General features: G+C 50.0%; 1 long non-coding RNA gene across 1 annotated transcript; it reads right to left on the bottom strand.

Annotated features, from left to right (window-relative positions):
* Positions 1-2,994: 2,994 nt before the first annotated feature.
* Positions 2,995-6,662, bottom strand: LOC120323388. Its single transcript, XR_005563774.1, has 3 exons — positions 6,564-6,662; positions 4,472-4,574; positions 2,995-3,445 (listed from the first exon to the last, which is right to left on the bottom strand). It is a non-coding gene; the product is annotated as an uncharacterized LOC120323388 (long non-coding RNA).
* Between the last annotated feature and the right edge of the window lie 290 nt (positions 6,663-6,952).

The raw sequence follows: 6,952 nt of genomic DNA, 5'->3' as shown, positions 1-6,952 counted from the left end.
GGGAGACACAGCGTGGATACCCCTCAGTCTCCAGTGAGCCACGAGGCTGTGCTTGCAGGTGGCAACCATCCAAGAAATGATGGCTTTTAACTATTCCTCTGTCGCTGCTACATTTCTCAGCTTGAGGAGCCTTTTGGTCCTTCCTCAGTCATGTGTCTGTCTCTCTTTACAGCTTGAAATAGAGAGAAAAGAGCAAGAGTGTTCTGAGGGAGGAGCTTTGAAAGCACACCCCAAGAACTGAAGATTGTTGGGTCCTTGTTTCTGCAGGTCTTGTCTCCACCTGTTGCACAACCAGCAGGGTTGGTCAGCAGAATTGTTGGTGCAGTGAGAATGAGCAGACTCACCCTGACTCATTAATCCATGGAGAAACCTTCCCTTCAGGTTAAACAAGGCCTTTCCCTCCTCCTACACCTCCACTTCCTAATGATGGGAACCTCTTGTGGAGAAAACATTCCTCTTGACCACATTTGATGACTAATGTGACTATCCTGCTGTGGAGGGTGTTGCGGCTTTGCCCTCTTCCCACGTACTTCCCTTTGATTTGGCTCCTGTCGAGTCCTGCTTGACACAGGCCCAGTCTGGCTTCCAGAAATGGCCACAGGTGATCATAAGATCCAAAGATTCTACAGCTGGAGACAGGCTGGGAGAGCTGGGGATGTTCAGCCTGGAAAGGAGAAGGCTCCAGGGAGACCTCAGAGCCCCTCCCAGTGCCTAAAGGTACACAAGAGAGCTGGAGAGGGACTTCAGATAAGACCATGTTGACAGAACAAGAGTAATGGTCTTAAATTGAAGGAGGCTGGGTTTAGATTGGATATTAGGAAAAAATTCTTTACTATGAGGGTAATGAGGCCCTGGCACAGGTTGCCCAGAGAAGCTGTGGCTGCCCCATCCCTGGAAGTGTCCAAGACCAGGCTGGATGGTGCTTTGAGCTGATTTCTGCTCTTGGCTGCTTAAGACATAAGAGAAGTGCAGAAGAGGTGGAACCTTCTTTCCTCAGTGAAAAGGTTGTGAGGAGTGTGGGTGATGAACTTTGTGACTTTGGAAAACCCCTCCTTTTGCTCCTCAGGACGGAGTCAGGCTCTAACACACTGTTGGCAGCTCCTCATTCCTCCAGGGAAGCGAAACTGAGCCCAGGGAGGTGAAAAGAGGAGAGCCCCAGGGTCAGCCAGAGGGCAAGAATGTGGCTCCAGGGGCTGGGGTGCCCAGTTTGCAGCCCCCCCTCACCACTCTCCATGTTTCAGACTGGGTTGGTGTCTGCCCTGACACCCTCCAGGCAGGATGTTTCTATTTTAGGTGACCATCAGCTGGCATTTGCCCTTCTCCTGGAGGCTCAGGCCAGACAAATGCTCTGCGGGCTATTTTTGGCTTCATACCATAATTGTATGTGATCCTAAATTCCCTGTGGATCTGAGTGCCTGAGGGGCTGTGCAGGGAGAGGAAGGGGCAGCTTCTGGAATAAACCCAGGGATTTAAGGATGACCGAGACTCCATAGAGCAGTAAGAGAGTTGGCACTCACAGCTGCAGGGACAGGATTAAAAAGACATTTATGCTTCAGCAGCACCATTATGGAACTTAAATCCAGAGTGAGAGTTGCTCAGTCAGTGAAAAAAGTTGCTTCCTGCCCCGATTCTGCAGTTGGGATCAGTTTAGGATGTGTTCCTGCCCTGATTCTGCAGTTGGGATCAGTTTAGGATGTTTTTCTGCCCCTAATATTGCAATTGGGAGCAGTTTAGGGTGTTTCCCTTCCCCTAATACTGCAATTGGGAGCAGTTTAGGATGTTTTCCTGCCCCTGATGCTGCAATTAGGAGCAGTTTAGGATGTTTTCCTTCAAGCTGGCAGTGGCTATCTGTGCAATTTTGAGGACTCAAGCCCACAGTTTGAGAAAACTGACTTCCAGTTTAGCACTGGAGTGGTTTCCCAGTACAACCACCACTCACCCTGACCCAGGGGTTGGTTGCTTCTATGCATTTGATACCTTCCAGTGGCTTTATTTTCTGTAATCCTTTGTGCAGCCTTCCTGAGAAGGTGCATTGCACAGGTTAGTGTTCAGTTTTGAGGGAATTTAAACCTTTGGACAAAAACTATAAAGAGCTGAGTGCCATCTGCACAGTCCTCTGCCTTTTCCCCCATCTCAGATGGATACCAACAGTAGAAAAGGTCTTAAGTGCAGGATAACATTTCTTCTGACCTCAAGCAGAGCTCTGGTCTTTCAGCCTGGAGAAGACTCCAGACCTTAGAGCCCCTTCCAGTGCCTAAAGGGGCTCCAAGAGAGCTGGAGAGGGACTTTGGACAAGGGCCTGGAGGGACAGCACAAGGGGGAATGGCCTTAAGCTGAAGGAGAGTAGATTTGGATTAGATATTGGGAAGGAACAACAGCCTTGGGACAACAGCCTGGGAGGACAGGACAAGGTGGAATGGCTTCCCACTGCCAGAGTGCAGGGATAGATGGGATATTGGGAGGGAATTGTTGGCTGTGAGGGTGGTGAGGCCCTGGCACAGGTTGCCCAGAGAAGCTGTGGCTGCCCCATCCCTGGAAGTGTTCAAGGCCTGGTTGGAGCAACGTGGGATAGTGGAAGGTGTCCCTGCCAATAGCAGGGGGGTGGAATGAGATGAGCTTTGAGGTGCTTTCCAACCCAATCCATTCCATGATTCTATGGTACTTTGCAAAGCCAAGTCCTACAAACAATTCCATATTTCCATTCTGCTTCCCTCACCCTTTGGCCATTCTGTTTGTGCCACCTCGTTTATCCCTTATCCTTCCAGCGGAGGTGTGAGATTCTCCAGACAGTCTGGGGGCTCAGGAAAATCCTCCTGGGAGCTGCTGCAGGCACTCACTGATAAATGTATTTCTAGCTCAAAGTGCCAACTTTTAAAAAAGTGGAAAAGTGCTGCTTACAATGACATTTCATGTGGAAAATACATAATTTTCCTGTAAATTACTTTTTGGAGTGAAGTCAGAAACTTCCCCTATAGAAGTAGAACAAGACATTAATTTTAAGTTTAATTTTTCCAGAGCAGCCTTTTATCTTGCAATGTGCTTCACCTCAGAGGATTTCAGGCAGTGAGAAATTCCACTCCTTTCCCAATCCAGAAGGCATTTCCACAGCACAGAAATGCCAATTTCTTTAGCTACCATGTCCTCCCAGACTGCTTGATCTCATCTGAGCACCAGGAAAAGCAGGAACCCCTTACAGATGTCAATGCTTGAAGGTCTTCTTATTTTTCGTACTTTGTGGTCACTTTGGTCTTTAAATACAGAGTGATCCCCATGTCAGATCCAGGCTGGAAAGACTTTTCTGTCACAGAGTTTTAAAGTCGTGACAGGAGGTGGATATGGACATATGGAAGAAGAATGTGGGCTTGGAGTCGTGGTTGGAGGAAGACAGACCTGGATGAAGACAGCTCTGTACATCTCCTCAGCTCTTCAGAAGGTGAATATAAAGCTGAATGGAAAATGACCACAGGAGGGGTTATTTCTTAGCACAGATGGAAATAACCTTAGGTTTCTCTGCCAAAATTTCCCAGAGGAGAAAATGTGACCCTTCATGTGGGTGAGCTCCCAGCCTGTGCAGTGGTTGTGGATGTCCTTGGATCCATGGCTTTGTTTTCCACTGTCCTGAGGGGAAAAGCAGCTGAGTCCAAATCCCTGTCAGTTTGGGAGTGAGGTTTGGGGCAGGAAGGGATTTAGGGATGCAGAGGAACAGCATAGCTTTACCCAGATTACAGCTGTTGCCTGTTCTCCTTATTTACCTCCCAAGCTCATCCCTGGGAATAGGTCAGGGATTAGCCCAGGGCAAGAACCACATCCAGCAGGCAACTGGGAGGCAGGGATCCTATTCTGGATGGAAAATTAATTCAATATCTCGTTACAGCCAGACTGTGCCAGCCAGGATGGACCCAGGCTCCAGGTTAACCCTCATCCTGACACCAACAGGCTTGGTCATCTCCAACCTGTCCTTTCCACCAAATTCCTGGGACTTGGACACCCAGGGACACTTGGGAAGAAGCACAAGGAGGCTCTTGGATATCTTCCCATAATCAAGTGATATGTCCCCTGTCCCTCTCCAGCCCAACAAGTGTGTCCTCCACCTTGCTGCTGGTTGCTCAGCACATCCCTGCCTTTGTTCTTTGTCAGGGGAGAAGGCTGGAACCATGTTCCTGGCAGGACAAACGGATGCCCAGGAATTTCCCTCCTGCAAGGAGGTCACAGCATGTTCCCGGATGTGTGGGATGACCTTTAGGCCAGGAGAGGAGGTTCTTGGCAGGAGATGTTCAGCTCCAAGGACACCAGCGAGCCCACAATTTTTTGGCCAGACAGGAGCATTGCTGCTGATGTCACTTTGCCCTTGTGGTGCAACAGGTCCTTCATCTCTCCAGCCTTTCCATAATTCCAGGTTAAAGATCCATCATCAGTTGCGAAAGGAGTGAGCCAGAGGAGAGGAAGCAAAGTCCAGGGTTCACCCACTGACCTTCCTCTGCCCCTTCAACCAGAACTGCCCCAAATCCATCACATTTGGGGCATTTTTGAGGCTCTTCCTCCTGGAGTCTTGTCATTTCATGCACAAAAAAAATCTGTGGTTTCAAGAATAAGAAATACAGATTCAGAAACATCACGATTATTTACAAATAATGAATAAGGGGGCCTGGTTTATCAGCTTCTCCTTAACTATGGCAATGTAGCCAAAAATGTTTAATTTGTACACAGGACTGGTTGTGTAAAACACGTGCTAAATAAAATGGGGTGTGAGGGAAACTTCCAGCTCTTTCCTGCAATCTTTCCCCCTCTGGAAGGTGGTGTGAAACCCGATATATTTAACCAACAAATCCAATCTCCAATGGGATAACAGCCGTTTTTAGGGTGCTGATGGCAGGAGGACGAGGAGCCAGTGAGCTGCAGATCCTGCTCACCCAAGCCCCGGACAGCTGATCATAGAATCATAGAATCATTAAGGTTGGAAAAGACCTCCAAGACCATCAGGTCCAACCTTTGGCTGAATGCCATCATCCCCACCAAGCCATATCATGAAGGATCTTCTGGTTTCCTGCAGACCTTGCAGAAGCTTCCTGGGAGGAGCCGCTGCTGCTCGAGTGTGCTGATGGCAACCAGAGGGGTTCAGCATGTGGAAGGGGACTCTGGTGAAATCTGGAAGGATTTCTTTATGTAAAGGCTTGTTAAGAATTGGAAGGGGCTGCCCAGGAAGGTGGTGGAGTCCCCATCCCTGGAGGTGTCCAAGGAATGACTGGACGTGTCACTCAGTGCTCTGGGCTGGGTGACAAGGTGGGGATCGGGAACAGGTTGGACTCGATGATCCTGGAGGTCTTTTCCAACCTAAATCATTCTGTGATTCTGTGAAATCTGAGCTCTTACCAGGAGCAACAGGACCCCAGGGCTCACTAGGGATGCAGCATGGCCTCATCACCCCACTGCACTGCGTGTCCAGACTGCCCTGTGGACACCAGCTCCATGCGCTCCATGGCTGCGGTTCAGCCCTCGATCCACACCTTGATCCCACCACCTCTTCCATCACTTCTCCATGAATATTGCTGCCCCCTCCATCAAAGGCAGAGGCCTTGCAAAGCCCTAAGCACGGGACAGGCTCTACCCAGTTGTTTGCTCAGCTGTTTTCTCTGCTGTCTGGCTGATGATCTGCCAAGAAAATGGCAACACCTTCATTTCTCCATCCATCGGAACTTCAGCTTTGCCAGGTAGAAAAACTGCCCCATCCATTGCACAAGAGCAGCAGAGTCTCACTGGAGACACTCTGGAGGGGGCAGAGCAGATGTTTCTGTGCCAATGACCCTTGACTGTCCGGGGGTGTTTGCTCAGCTGGCAGCATGGCCTGGGATCAGTGCCAGGAGCAGATTTTCCACCTCCCCACCTGGCAACAGCAGCTGGCCCGATTGCCTGAGATAATGCTGAGCCTCTGGGGGACAGAGAGGGGACATTTCTCACCTGTCTCCAGGCACGTCTGCCTACCAGGAACCTCAGGTCCTCAGCTGGCAGGAGAATGGGAACATCAGGATCTACATTGCATGGGAATGGTGGCACCTCAGTCCCTGGGGACACACCATGGCCCTGTCCAGACAGTGTGTCTGTGCCAGATTCCTGAGGAGTTTGGAGGGGTTTTGGTTCTCTAGAGAGTCCAACAGAGCTCCAACCACTGTGGTGAAGGGGGTTGTGATGGGGAAGGGCAGTTTTGCTCTGCACAGGAGGAAGAAGGTGTGGCTGGGCTGGAACTCCAAAGAAGGACTCCAATCCACAGCCCCTGAGCTGTTTGCTGGAGGCAAGTAAGCAAATTGTAATTTAACTAATAAAACCCCACAAAAATAATAGAATCGTGGAATGCTTTGGGTTGAAAGAGACCTTAAAGACCATCTAGTTTCAACCCCCTGCTGTGGGCAGGGACACCTTCCACTAGCCCAGGTTGCTCCAAGCCCTGTCCAACCTGGCCTTGGATGCTTCCAGGGATGAGGTAGCCACAGTTCCTATGGGAAACCTGTGCCAGGGCCTCACCACCCTCACAGGGAAGAATTCCTTCCTAAAATCTAATCTAACCCTACCCTTTGTCAGTTTAAAAGGTCCTATTTCAGCTTTCAGGCCCTATTTCAGTTCTGAATGCTGGGATAATGAGGCAGTAAGAGCAGAGCTGCTCACGCTGGGAGCTCAGAGCCTGGATGCTCTTCCAACACCTTGCTGTTGTTGCCAAGAAGATTCCACTCGTTCCTCTGGCTGATGCTTCTTCACAATGGCTTTTGTTCCATGGCTGGTGATCACATATTTGCTGAGCTCCAGGCATGTGCTGCTTGCCTGCCAGTTTCCAAATCCCTTCCCATCACAGCCACCTGCCAATGCCACCAGGAGCAGCGTCTCCATCTCTTCCAAGATACATGGAGCCAGTCACAGCTCTACTTGTCCTTTGGCCAGGACAGGGTTCTGATTCCTGCTGAGA

Source organism: Pipra filicauda, unplaced genomic scaffold (genome assembly GCF_003945595.2).
Source record: "Pipra filicauda isolate LSUMZ 115617 unplaced genomic scaffold, ASM394559v2 scaffold24_size8852520_pilon, whole genome shotgun sequence".
NCBI lineage: Eukaryota > Metazoa > Chordata > Aves > Passeriformes > Pipridae > Pipra > Pipra filicauda.
Note: the sequence above shows the minus strand (reverse complement) of the source record. Positions and strands in the feature narration are given on the sequence as shown.